The sequence below is a fragment of the Cryptomeria japonica genome, chromosome 7 (genome assembly GCF_030272615.1).
Source record: "Cryptomeria japonica chromosome 7, Sugi_1.0, whole genome shotgun sequence".
Classification (NCBI taxonomy): domain Eukaryota; kingdom Viridiplantae; phylum Streptophyta; class Pinopsida; order Cupressales; family Cupressaceae; genus Cryptomeria; species Cryptomeria japonica.
In genome coordinates this window covers 459,487,661-459,502,512 of record NC_081411.1, presented here as the reverse complement: position 1 = coordinate 459,502,512, position 14,852 = coordinate 459,487,661, and positions in this window count along the sequence as shown.

Genomic DNA, 14,852 nt, shown 5'->3' with positions numbered 1-14,852 from the left:
TTCCATAAACCAACTCAAATGGAGACTTTCCCGTAGATTTCTTCACTGTTATTCTATCTGCCCATAATGCAAAACTCAAATTTGAATCCCATGCCTTCTTGTTGTGTCCTAGCATCTTTTTAATGATCTTTAGGATGTTTTTGTTGCTTGATTCAGCTTGCCCATTTCCTTGAGGGTGGTAAGGAGAAGAATGAGATATTTTGATGCCTTATTCTTCACAAAAAGTGTTGAATTCCTCAGACCTAAAGGACATACCATTTTCTGAGATGATCCTTGCAGGAACACTGAATCTAGTGATAATGTTCTCCTTTATGAATTTTATTACCACTTTACTAGTAGCCTGTCTAGTGGGTATTGCCTCTACCCACTTGGTAAAATAGTCTGTAGCGACCAATATCCACCTGTGTCCTCTGCTGGATTTTTCTGATATCTCTCCTATGAAATCTATTCCCCATTGCTGAAATGGTTCTTCAGCTAGCATTGGTCTTAATGGGAGTGACCCTTGATATTTCATTTTGCCTGAGAATTTTTGACAAGCTTCACACTTTCTGACATATCTGTAAGAGTCATTGAAAACACATGGCCAAAAGTATCCAGCTCTCAATATCTTGTGTGCAGTAGTCCTAGCCGAAAAATGACCACCACAAACCCCATCATGCATTTCTTGAAGAACTTTCTTTGCTTGGTAGTCATCTAGACATAATAATAATATCCCATCTTTGTTTTTCCAATACAAGTCCCCATTGACAATCACATATTTTGCAGATTTCAGCTTTAAAGTTCTTCTCTGATTATCAGTCATACCATCTAGACATTTCAAGTGCTTAAAGTAATACATGATATCAGTATACCATGCTGTATTCTAAATGCTGAAATTGGCTTCTTCCAACCCTACTTGATTTACACGAGACTCCTCAATCTCAATTCTTGTCATGAGTTTGGCCAATCCTTGACCTTTGATAACTTGTGAAATTTTGAGTTCAATGTTGAACTCTTGTATTTGGTTGATCCATTTACATCTTCTACCTGTGACCTCAGTTTGTCTGAAGATATCTTTCACTGCTGCATTGGGAACATATGCTATAACTTCAGCCCCTACTAAGTATGGTCTAAACTGTTTTACTGATTTGACCAAGGCATAATCTTGCTTTTCATTCAACTCATATTTTATTTCTGAGGGGCTCAAAGACTTGCTAAAATATGCAATGGGCTGCTCATACCCTTCTTGATTCTTCTACAGCAACACTGCTGCTATTGTGTGACAGGAGGCGAATGAGAATATTATAAAAGGCTTGCTAAAATCAAGAGAGATCAGTACTGGTGCTTCTGAAATTGCTCTCTTGATTGCTATAAAGGAGTCGATTGCTTCCTTAGTCCAATCTATTTGGGCTCCTTTCTTTAACATCCTTACTATAGGTTTTATTATGTCTGCAAAATTTAAAATAAACCTTCTTACAAAATTTATTTGTCCCAAGAATGATTGGATGGCCTTGATGGTTCAGGGAATGGGAATCTCATTGATAGCTGCTACCCTTTCAGGGTCAATTCTTACCCCTTCCTTGGATACTATGTGTCCAAGTAACTTTCCTTCTTCTACACCAAAGTGGCATTTTTTAGGATTCAAGAAAATCCCATACTCTAGGGCTTTCTTGAATATCTTTTCAAGGTGCTCACAATGATCATCATCTTTCTTTGAGTATGCAGTTAAGTCATCTTGGTATACTACCATGATTATATCAATCAATTTTGCAAAAGCCACATCCATTGCCCTCTGAAATGTAGCACCAGCATTAGTCAATCCGAATGGCATTCGTGCATAGACATAAGTGCCCCATGGAGTTGTAAAGGTTGTCTTATATTTTTCAGTTTCTTTAACTTTCACCTGATTATAACCTGAAAACCCATCCATCATAGACAATAACTCACACCCTGTCACCTTCTGCAACATGTTATCCATATTTGGCAATAGATAATTGTCCTTTAGAGATGATATGTTTAAGTTTCTAAAGTCCACACACAATCTAATATCCCCATTCTTCTTTCTGACCGGCACCAAGTTAGAGACCCATGTGGAATATCTGCAGGGTTCAATAATTCCTGCATCTTTCATTTTTATGATCTCTTCCCTCATTTTTGGTAACAGTGTTGGATTAATAGGTCTCTGCTTTTGTCTGAATGGCTTAACTTCTGGCTTAAGTGGTATCTCATGCTGAAAAAGATCTTCCCTATAAGCTTTGAGATCTTCATAAGACCACGCGAACATGTGTTTATACCTCTTTAGCAATGTTGTCAGTTGTTGCCTCATGGCAGAAGTTAACCTTTTCCCAATAAAAACATTTCTGGGAGTTTCTTCATTTCCTAAATTGACTTGTTCCACATCACTTTCTTTAACAGTTGATCCTTTAGTCTCAATCACATCCTAAGTATTGAAAGCCCTTTCTAATGCTACTAGGCCTCTTGGTAATTTGTTTGACTTCAGTTGTATGATTTCATGTCCAAATAAAGTTTCTTTACCTTCAGTCTTTTCCACAAAGTCATTGAAATTTATAGCCTGAATCTGATAGTGATCAACACAATGTAAGAATTTCAGCAGGTCTGCATCATCTTGAAACACTTGCCAATTATATAAGTTGTTAGGAACAGATGGTCTTACTTTCATCTCTACTTCAGATATCCCAGTTAATGTTATATCATTATCCTTCAACGCAATACTGGCCAAAAAGTCTGCCATAATGTTCTTTGATCTGTCTATCCAGTTTATTTGAAAAGCATCAAAAAGTTCTATAGTATCCCAGACAGCATTTCTATACTGGTTCAATCTTAAGTGCTTTGAAGTATACTTCTCCTTCACTTGTGAGACTATTAACTCTGAGTCACCAAATACGCTGAGTAATCTAATTCCATGTTTAACTGCTATATTAAGACCAGTGAGTAAGGCTTCATATTCCGCAATGTTATTTGTGCACTCAAATAACAATTTGAAAGAATATTTGTAGGTTTCCCCTGTGGGTGAAATAAATAGGATTCCAGCCCCACTCCCTTCCTTGCTACAAGACCCATCAAAGAACATTTTCTACACTTGATCATCCTTTCCAGCTATACATGATTTAATGGGGATCCACTCGTCAACCTTAGGTTTTGTCAACTGCACTTGGAAATTGTACATATCAGTTTGCAAAAAGCATAGTTGATTTGCTGATTCTTCCATGTCTTCTATGATATATGTGGACCGGGGTTCCCTATCAATTTTTACCTCCTGTCCATTGATTGGAATCGTAGCATATGATAAATCTAACTGCACATACCCACCAATCATGTTCGACCATTGCCTAGATAGCAACATCCCATAGTTTGGAGGGACATCCACCACTGTAATATCAGTTTTGTACGATGCTTCTGGACAAGCTGCCAATTTGAATTCTACATCCTTCATGATACCAACCACTAGAACTGACCTGTTGTCCATGGCATAATGCTTCCCAAAGGTAGTATCAACTTCCAATCCAAGCTCCTTCATCACTCCAACAGGCATAACATTTATGGCTGCTCCTAAGTCGATCATACAATTCTTCACTTTCTTTTTGTTGACCACCAAAGTGAGATAAAATGGGTCTACTTGTGTTGGGTTTTTGGTTATGGTGGAACCTAAATATATAACTGGGGCCATTTGTTCATTATTGTCACCTTTTGGAACCTCTTGTTTCTGTTCATTTACTTTTTCTTTTTGGATACCTGAAATCATCTCCAGAGTCTTCTCTCTGTATTCAGGAAACTTCATTATTTCCATCAATGGAACAGAAACTTTTAATTGTGTTAATGCACTTGAAATATCAAATGAAGTAGAGTGTTGTGCTAAAGGAAATTTTGCTATTTCTTCCTTTTGAACATCAAGACCCCTTTTATTATTCTTTGGTACAACTTCCTTAGTCTTAGCTGCTTTATTTGTTTGCTTGGGTGTCTCATCAGTTTCTTTTATAAAAAGACTAGCAGGTTTACCTTGCTCTAGATTCACCATTCTATTCCTCAAATCATAAGTCCTTTTTGCTTGTGCAACGGCAGAAGCTGTAATTCTTCTTTTTTCTTCTTCAGTGGGGATTCTGAGCTTAATACCTTCACCTATGTTGGTGATTATGGGTAACACAAAGCACTGATCAATGTTCATGGAATCTGATCCTCCTTCTTCTGCAAAGGATATCATGTTAACAGTCGGGTCACCCATATGCTCCTCATAGCCATTCTCTTCCTCCTACAATCCTCTTGCTACAACACACAAAGAAGGAGCATGTGGCATATTGCAGGCATAACACCACATGTCATCATCTTGAGCGTAGTTTACTGTTCTTTTCAAGGGATCTGAGATTTGTTGGTTATCTTTGTGGTTCCTGTCTCTTGGTTTTCCATCTTTCCATGTAGTGTTATAGGGCATGTCATGCAACCTGGGCCTTTCAGGATGATAATATTGCTGCTTCTTTGTTTTGTTTACCCTCACAGATAGATCTTTTAGAGCATTCAAAACTTTGTCAAGCTTATCCTCATCCTTGTTAGCTTTGGGTTCTTTAGGATTGTACAACCTTGCATCTTCCCTCTTTCCCACTTTACCAGCAGCCTTCCTGTTATTTTCTATAACAATGGCAGCTTTCATAACATCCCAGAGGTCTCTAGGATTTCTAGTTCTCAACTCATAGTTTGTTTTACTATCATAAGCATTGATGTAATATAAAATGCTTACCTCAGGTACTGGCTTCATCCTATTGGGAATTTTGTTTAGAACCCTGTTAAATCTTTTGTTAAAATCTACAACTGATTCATTTTGCTCCTTCTTGATGCTAATGATCTCATGCAAAGCAAATTCAGGGATGTTATGGTCTCCATACTGTTCAAGGAATAAGCTTTTGAATTCTGCAAGACTTCTAATGGATGCATCAGGCAATGCTCTAAACCAATCTCTTGCATCTTCTATTAATGACTACATAAATAACCTGATCTTAACATCTTCATGTGGTAAACCAAAATCCTCTATTACTGCATCAAAAGCCTTACAATGAGCTTCCCCTGTAATTGCATTACTTCTAGTGAACCTTGGTATTGCAGTCTTGATTTCATTTGGGATAGGATATGGGTACACCATCATTCCTGAGAAATCAAACTGCCTCATTCGTTCCATATTCATTAGCCCATGTCCCCCATGGGGATTCCTAAAGTTTTGGTTCATGTTATCATATAAGGGCATTTGAATTTGATAAGGAAAAGGGTATTGATTCTGGTATTGATATTGAAATTGATTAGGGGGTGGACATTGGTTATAAAATTGACCTTGAGGTGGAAACTGGTTATGAGCAGCAAAGTTATTATGTAAATTTTGCTGGACTGGTGGTGCACTTGATTGCACATGATCATTCCTTTTGTTACTGAACAAGGGGTTCTCATAAGCCTTAAAATCATTACTCTATGTTTTACTCACTCCCTGATCTGTCTGAGCATGTTTTTTTCTGTAATTGTTTACATCTTGATTAAAGTCATCCTCACCAACATTTATGCCTAATTTAGCACATAACTCCAAACATTCCTGAGTCCTTCCAGAATCTCTCATTTCAACAGTTGCCTCCATCATCTTTTTAGTTAAATCTGCAAACCTATCTGCAAGATCTACCATACTTGATCTCGATGAAGTCGATGTGTTCTATCTGGATCGTGCTTCATGATATTCAAAACCAGGGGGAATTTGATATTGGCCCTTTTGGGCTCTATATGCTGCAACCAAATCCTCATTCACTAGGCTTGAAGTAGTCGCTTTATCCTGTTCTCTTAAAGGTGAATGTTGGTTGTTTTCATATTTATACTGATGGTACCTTTCTCTCATGAATTAATTCATGGATTCTTTTTTATCTTTATTCTTTAGTTGAGAGAAATCTAACTGGGATAAAGGTTGTCCTTTTGTGACTGATCTCCTCCCGTCCATAGATATTCCTCTCGTTCCTTTTTTTTAATTCAGAGTCACCATTTCTCTTCTTAAGAGGAAATTTCTTTCTTTCTTCTGAGTTCTCTCCCACAACAGAGTCTTAATAATTCTCCCCAGCAGAGTCGCCAATCTGTTGGTTCTCAAATCAACAGATTAGATAGGTTCTAAGGAAATTCCAACTCCTATGATCAAACCCTCCAATTGACTTGGCCAACTTATAGAGTGAACCTATTTGGTTACTAACTCTCTCACTTTAGGCTCTGCAAGACCTAGGCGGGTATACCTACTCACTAGTTGTTCCTTCAACTAATGTTTTTTATAGCAGATTTAGTGTCTTAATATGATATCTCCTATTCTCAGAATGGCATAAGTTTCTTAAATAGACTAATTTCAGATGTGTGTATTGATCTATGTATCTTACAAAAGTATATATGTTACACTTTGGCTAAATTACCTACTATACCTACTCTACTAATGCTAATGCTTAAAGGTAAAGGGTAATTGGTATGGTTAAAGGGTTTGTTTACAAATGATCAGTGCCTTTCCTCCTATTTGGGCTACAGAGTCTTATATTTCTTCAGGACTTATTGTGTAAACTTATGAGACAGTTTTTAATCCCACCACCTCTCGATGAGTCTGTCAGTTACTATTTCTTATGAGCTCTACTTCAATGTCTATATTGTAAACTGCTTGAATGAATTTAACCCTAACTTTTAAGAGACCATCCAAGGAAGAAATACAAGGAACAATTACAATTCGCGAGTAAATCTTTTTGATCCAAATCTACAATATAAAACACAAAATTTTACTGGAAGAACACGAATAACCTTATCCACTTTTAGATAATATCATAAGCAACTACCTTCTAAAAATATGTTAACTCTCAACACATATGAGAAAGAAAATGCAACTGGTTATTTTTGATAAAAAGTTTAAAAGTACAAAATTGCCTCCACCTCTTCTATCTCTATTCTCTCTTTTTATTTTTACATTTTACATCACACATATATATGTGTTTGAATGGTTTTCATACCCCTTTGGGTGAAAAGACACCCCCCTTTTAAATAAAAATAATTTCAAATCCCGAAATTGCCTTAGTTTATGTAATTAATTGTTACTTTACAAGTTGTTTAGGCATATTAGAGGTATTTTAAGGCTATTTTATGGGTATATAATGGATAAATGGTCTTTAAATGATGTAAATACCCCTTTGGTTCTTCACACTCCATTTTTTATGCCCATTATTGTGTTTATGTTATGGTTTCATATTGTGCAACAAATATAAAATATATTACTTGTACCTATTCAATATATATATATATATATATATGAATATATTTAGAATTTTTCTTGCTCCTTGTATTGGAATTTGGAATTCTAAAAATTGCAAATTTTAGGGTTCCAACAGGTGGGTAATCCCTCCAAATTATCTTTGGAGATAGATTTGACTGCATCCAAGAATAGTTTTTGGTCTTGAGGCATTGCTACTCTTGTTTGGTGCTCCTCATCTTCCACTTCTTCATCTGTCTCATCTCCCCATTTTGTCTTAACCTTCCCCTTCTCCTTCTTAGCATCTCGGGTTCCTTTAGTTCCTTCCTAGTTCTTCAATCCTTCTAACATCTCTGTCACCATCTATCAGATGGCTTCTGGAGTCATTGCCTTTGGAGGCATTGAACTTGTTTCTGATTCCTCACAGTCTGACATACATCAATGTTTCAAAGGGTGGCTCTAAAACCAATCTGATGCAAAGATTCTTGGAGTAGATCCAAATCACCTAGTTGTCTTTATTTCTCTCACCAACCCTCTAACTCCTCAAGCCCATCCAATGCTACTTGGTAAGGGTTCTTGGTGTAGGAGCGCCTAAGGCTTGAAATACCCTTAACCAATTTTGTCTTGTGAGACCTTCCAGTGGTCATGTAAATACATAAGGACTAGCTCTAGTCTATTTGTATGGTTGTTTAATTGAAGTTTTTAAAATTTCTCTTATTGGCAAGACCTACCCCGATCGGCAAGTCTTACCCCAATGAGTTCACCAGAGTTTGGAGTGGTTGTATCGAGTATCAGAAGGAGAGGTTTCAAGTTACCCTGATGATTAACTTGACCTGTATTCGGATGGTGATTGTGGATGATCCTATGACTGTCACTATACCATGATGGGAAGATGATCGCCAGATAATCCTCATGACTTGGTGACAAAGCACATGAAAAAAGAAGCAAGTTAAAGACCGCGCAAGTTGAAGGTGGATCAACGAATGTCGCTATACCGCATGATGGAGATGCACGAACGTTATCCATCACAGCTTGGCGATAGTGGTGGGGCCTGACAAGTTAGTAGCTCAGGCGAATTAACGAGTGAGCAAGTCTGGGATGATCAGACGATTGTCTCTATACTGCTATGGCGAGATGCACGAAGGTTATCCTCCACGACTTGGTGACCAAGGTGGGGCCTGGCAAGAGAGCTTCATTCTGGGCGATTAGTGAGGTCGTGCTAAGGTGGCAGGACAGGGACCCTGGAGCCAATCAGGGGGTGCCACGTGGTGGAGCGCAAAAAGAGATCAAGGAAGATCAGATGGTTAAATTTTAATCCATTGGTGCAGTTGCAAATGGAGACCGTTGGTAACAAGATTTACCTCGTCCAATAGGAGGAGTTCCAAACAGAGGATGTATGTATAAAAAGACCCAATGGGAATCTATAAGACAAAGAATGGTTAATCATGGATCTTTGATCGTGGATCATTGATCATTGTTTGTCGATTGCCTCGGAGAACACATCTTGTTTCAAAGAGGTTATAAGAATCCATGGTTTTCCGGTTAGTATTGTTTCAGATAGAGATGTCAAATTCCTTGGACATTTTTGGAAAACTCTTTGGAAAAGACTGGGAACTAACTTGTCTTTTGGTTCAGGCTATCATCCCCAAATAGATGGTCAAACAGAGGTGGTCAATAGGACACTTGGAAACCTTTTAAGGGGTTTGAAAAAAGAATATGGACAGAGTTGGGATCATGTTCCTCACCAAGCGGAGTTTGCCTATAATGACAGTGTCAACAGATCTACTGGGAAGAGTCCTTTTGAGATAGTGTATGGTATGCACCCACGAGGTGTTATGGAATTACATGATCTTGGTAATCTGACACATAGAAGTGCTCAAGTTGATGATGTCACTCAATCCATGAAGGAGGTTCATGACCAAGTCGGGTGAGCTCTTCAAGATTCTTCACAAAAAGTTAAAGCCCGAGTTGATCCAACCTGAAAAGATGTGCAATTTTCAGTTGGCAATTTGGTGATGGTACATTTGAACAAGGCTCGACTCTAGAAAGGGGTTCCTAGCAAGCTACAAATGAGGAGAATAGGCCCTTGTAAAGTTTTAGCCAAGTATAGCTCTAATGCCTATAAGATTGATTTGCCATTTGATATTGCTTTGTCTCCCATTTTCAATGTTGCAGATTTGGTTGTCTACAAGGGAAAAATTCCCAAGGAGGATGCACGAGTTTCAGATGTTTAACAGTCACTTGCCGACTTGCCATTACTTTCTCCTTCCATGCCTCAGGATGAGAAAGTGTTGGATTCTTGCGTTCTCAAGAAGACTAGACATCAGGTCTACATCGAACATTTGGTCAAGTAGATGCTTCAACCTGATTCTGAAGCGACCTGGGTCCCTGAATCAGACTTTGTTAAGTCGGGAATTGATCTTTCCTTGTTGTTGCACGCAGTCACTTGACTTCTTTGTTTTAGGGGAGAATATGGTGCAGGAGCACCTAAGGGTTGAAATTCCCTTAACCAATTTTGGCTTGTGAGACCTTCCAGTGGTCATGTAAATACATAAGGACTGGCTCTAGTCCATTTTTATGGTTGTTTAATTGAAGTTTTTAAAATTTCTCTTATCGGCAAGACCTACCCCGATTGGCAAGTCTTACCCTGATGAGTTCGCCAAAGTTTGGAGTGGTTGTATCAAATATCAGAAGGAGCGGTTTCAAGTTACCCCGATGATTAACTTGACTTGTATTCGAACGGTGATCGTGGATGATCCTACAGTTGTCGCTATACCACGATGGGAAGATGATCGCCAGATAATCCTCACGACTTGGCGACAAAGCACATGCAAAAAGAAGCAAGTTAAAGACCGTACAGGTTGAAGGTGGATCAACGAATGTCGCTATACCGCATGATGGATATGCATGAACGTTATCCATCGCGGCTTGGCGACCAAGTGGTGGGGCCCGACAAGTTAGTAGCTCAGGCGAGTTAACGAGTGAGCAAGTCCGGGATGATCGGACGATTGTCACTATACTGCTATGGTGAGATGCATGAAGGTTATCCTCCGCAACTTGGAGACCAAGGTGGGGCCCGGCAAGAGAGCTTCATTTTGGGCAGTTAGTGAGGTCATGCTAAGGTGGTAGGGAAGGGACCCCGGAGCCAATCAGGGGGTGCCACATGGCAGAGCACAGAAAGAGATCAAGGAAGATCGGACGGTTAAATTTCAAACCATTGGTGCAGTTGCAAATGGAGACTGTTGGTAACGAGATTTATCTCATCCAATAGGAGGAGTTCCAAATAGAGGATGTATGTATAAAAATACCCAACAGGCATCTGTAAGAGAGAGAATGGTTAATTGTGGATTTTTGATTGTGGATCATTGATTGTTGTTTGTCGATTGCCTCGGAGAACACATTTTGTTTTTCTGAAATGCAATAGAGAAGTCCATTTTCCGGTTTTCAATTAGAGTTTCATTTCTGTTTGTTTCACGTAAGTTGTTAATGTAATTATTTCATTTCTCTGTTCTGTGAGTTGTTGGTTTGAACCTGTGAATAAATTCGGGATCTTTAAATAAAGTTTTTCCTTTTCAATTTTTGTTCCCTGTTTGCAATAATCAAATGGCTTTGACTTGAAACTCCACAAGATCTTTGGAGATTGTCAAGAAGAGACAGAAATGTATAGTAGGTTTTCATTTGAGAGAGACCAGGAAATGGCAATCGCCATTTCTGCATACTAAGCCTAGGCAATCTTGGTGATAGTCTGGCTAGGTATCAGTAATTTGAAGGAGATAACTTGTAGGGGAAGGAAACTGCTAAGAACTAGAAAAATATCTAGAAGGCTACAAGCCTAAAAATGAGACATTGTGTAACCATAGGGAAAAGTTTGCTAAACCAAACAAGATGGGTGGTTTTGCAAAAAGAGAGCGAATGTGTGTGTGTCCTAAACCCCTGCAAGGATTTAGTGAACAAGCTTACTTTGTGAGCTTGAGGAAGGTGAGATAAGAAAACAAATGGTAGGGAATCCCTTAGAAGCCTACTTGGAACTCGGAAAGGGATAGAAGCAAACCATCAAAGAAATCAAATTGATGGCAAACTAGGTTGCCTCCCTATCAATTCTGCTAGTTAGACCTTCAAGGCCTAATCCACTTTGGCTTGCCTCCAAGGTATAGTCACTGATCTTTAACAATCAACACTTCCTATTGAGGATTCCACCTTAATCCCTAACACGACATCCAAGGGCTCCAACAACCTCTGCAAGGATCTTAACTCTCAGACTTGTTCCATGAGGGTAACATGAATTAACATAGTTTTTTGGTGTTTGATAATGGTTTGGTAGCCTTTAAACCCTTCATCAAGCCTTCCCAAGGTCACCTTTGCTATACCGGCTCCAAACAGGCCTAATGCAATTAGCCCTCCTATTATGGTTTGCAGGGCTTAGTTTCAAATCTTCCCACACAAGACCACAAATAAATTACATTTATGAGCACCCTTTTCAGAGTTACATACAATATTGCAAAATGGCATCTGGGTTCTCCGTACACATGGAGTATCCAGAACTGTCCTATTTTCGAGGGTTTTAGGCCTACCTGGGTGACTTACAAACTTGGTTTTAAAAAGCTTCACCAATAAAAACATCTGCAAAAACCACTCATGGAATCTCAAAGGGAAATCAATCAAGTCTCCAAAAATGTTCCAACTTTGGCTCCACCGATCCATATGTGCTTTGAAAACGCACATCTCATGTTGTCCCAGTCTCACCAACTCCTAGCTGTGAGCCTAGGGTATCATTGTAAATTCACCACAAAGGTCTGAAAACCAAAACACCTACACTAAACATATTTATAGACCCTAACCTATCATTCCACAAGATTACAACTAGTGCCATCAGTGGATGCTCGGGTTAGAGCCATTTCTTGCTTAAACCCTAGCTTATAAGGGTTTTGCACCTAGTCATAGGGAATGGATTGAATCTCTGCAACTAGACACAATCAAACTTTCTAATCTACCTTGTTGGAAATTAGATTCACCAAACTCTCATGCCTTGCAAATAGATTCTTCTGACAAGCCCGTACTGGACCGTACAACACAACAAAAACAAAGAAAACAGTAAAAAACAGTGTCAAACAAAATTTTCCTTACAATCAAAACTTATTTTGCATTCCAAGATCCTCCAACCCATACAATGATGTTTTTTTTGGCTTTAAACAACATGATTCAGCTGGTTAGAACCAAATTCTTCACCTCCAATCAACAAAAATGCAACTTTTTGCAAAATTGCAAATGTTGCTTAGCAACTTTACATCTTTTTCATCCTGAGAATGCAACTTTGCACTCAAGTGTACTACAAGGCTCCAAAGGCCCTCTATGCACTATAGGAGACCTAAAAACAATACATTTCACCCTATTACATAATGACCATGTTCTAGAGTAGTGCACTTGTGAACAATATCAACATTACAACTTTCTAGGATATCAACATCCTAAACGCAACAAAAGCTTGGACAAATCAACCATGACTTCATTAAGTCCCAAATGGTTGGTCCACTTATTACAACATGAAAGACAACATAGAAGACTTAAAACAAACCAAAATTCTGAATGGAGTGGTAGATGCCCCGCACCAATTTGCATCAACAACCATACCCGTGTTTGGTTCTAGACAACGGGCACTGAACTAGATGCTTCGGTGTTCTTCAATTACCATTGTTGTGATCTTCGATCTCTTTGGTGTTTTGTGTCCTTCTCTCTTTGTGCTTGAATTTCGTTCATTGTCATTGTCTTCATTTGTTTCTTTTGACGTTGCTTTGAACCCATCTTTACAAACTCCTCTCCAAAAAATAATATTTCTTTTTACTGAGTTCTTCTGAAATTTGTGTAAAAAAGATTAAAAAAGTAGTGCCAAATGCTGTAAAAAATGTTTGTCAGTACAGATTCCAATGATAATCCGGTAAATGATGCAATCTGTCCTTTTTTTGGACAGTAATGGTAATTTTATTAAAAATGGGGGCTCGTTCCGAAAACCAACAGTTAAAAAAGGGACGAGCCCCCGTTTTCAAAATGGGGGCCTGTTCTGTGGAAGTTGATTCCACAACCTGCCACTTGCCTTTGGATTAGGTCTGGGATAGGCCTGGGATGGCCACACTTGAGACATGGACCTGCAAATTCAAATCTCCATGAACGAAAGCACAAATATGAACTTCTGAAATAGTTTGCGTGCCTTTAATTAGAGAATTTTTATATGAAATTAAAACCCATTTCAAATTATATTGTCTAGATTCTAAATATGTAAAAAAAATTAAAATTGATTATTTTAACTATTTTTTATTTAATTTATACTAAATCAGGTCCATAAACTTGAAATATTAACTAATTTTGTTAATTTAAAAACTTTTTTTTTATTTTAATGAATTTTGAAAAAAAAATTATATGTCATCAATCTACACAAAATTCTTTTTTATTTAAAAAATTAAATAAAAAAATGTTAAGTTTACATCAAATTATGTGGGTCGTACACATCAAATTTTTAAAAAGATAATTATAGTCATTAAAAAATTACAGAAAAATATTCTCATCAATCTTCAGTGTTTTACAAACCATTTCCCAAAATGGTTTGAGAAAATAATTTAATTGTGTCAAAAAGTGTGGGTCGTACACATGCATGGTATGGTCCTAAAACACACATTTTTAAAACATAGTTTTTATAACTCCATTCAAAAAATTATTTTTTATTATGTGGGTATTAAAATAAATTACATATTTGGAAAGTAAATTCAGAGGGGTATCTTTTATATTACTGACTTTTTCCAAGATTCAATCTCCAAGTGTTTCAAAATTTAAGCTCAAATGAGACAAAACCTGAAAAATCAGGGAAAACACTTCCACTTTTTGGCCAAAAAGTGGACTCAGCTTCTTGCACTGACCCATATATAGAATTTAGATACAAATGAATAAAAATGTTTATTCATTAATATGAACTAGTTGAAGACTTAAGCACATTAAGAACACTATCGTTAATATATAAAATATCATCTAACAATACGATTTTGATAAACAATAAATAATTAATATATTTAAATAATTTAATTAAACCAATTCCATCTCATTTATTTATAATTATAAATATATATGAATAATAATAGGTTCAATACTTATCTAAATCACAATAGTTGGAAGGGTCATTCTCACACAAGGAATACTTAATTGGTAATGACTCTCATAGCTATGTGACACTATAGATAATTTATGTAAAAATATAGCATGTGCCTACTCTCACCATGCCTAGTCACACCAAATCCTTGACCAAGACAATTTTGGGTGTACTTTGTACCTCAAGTTGTACACACTCTATGTGCCCCTTCTCCAATAAACATGTCCCATAAGAACAACTTCTTCGTTGAATGATCTCCATGCTCTTTCCAAGTCTCACATAAAATGCTCCATATAAGTATATTAAGAGGTGATTTTAAATCCATCACTCCATTTCACAAAGGTTGTTGTTAATTATTATTTTAAAAATAAATACAAATATTCTTTCCTTGAATTTTTTTCATAATATTCTTCATTAATCTCTATTTTAATCAAAAGATTATATTATCCTTTATTTTTCATCTCCCTTTAATGCTTTCATAACTTCCTTTTC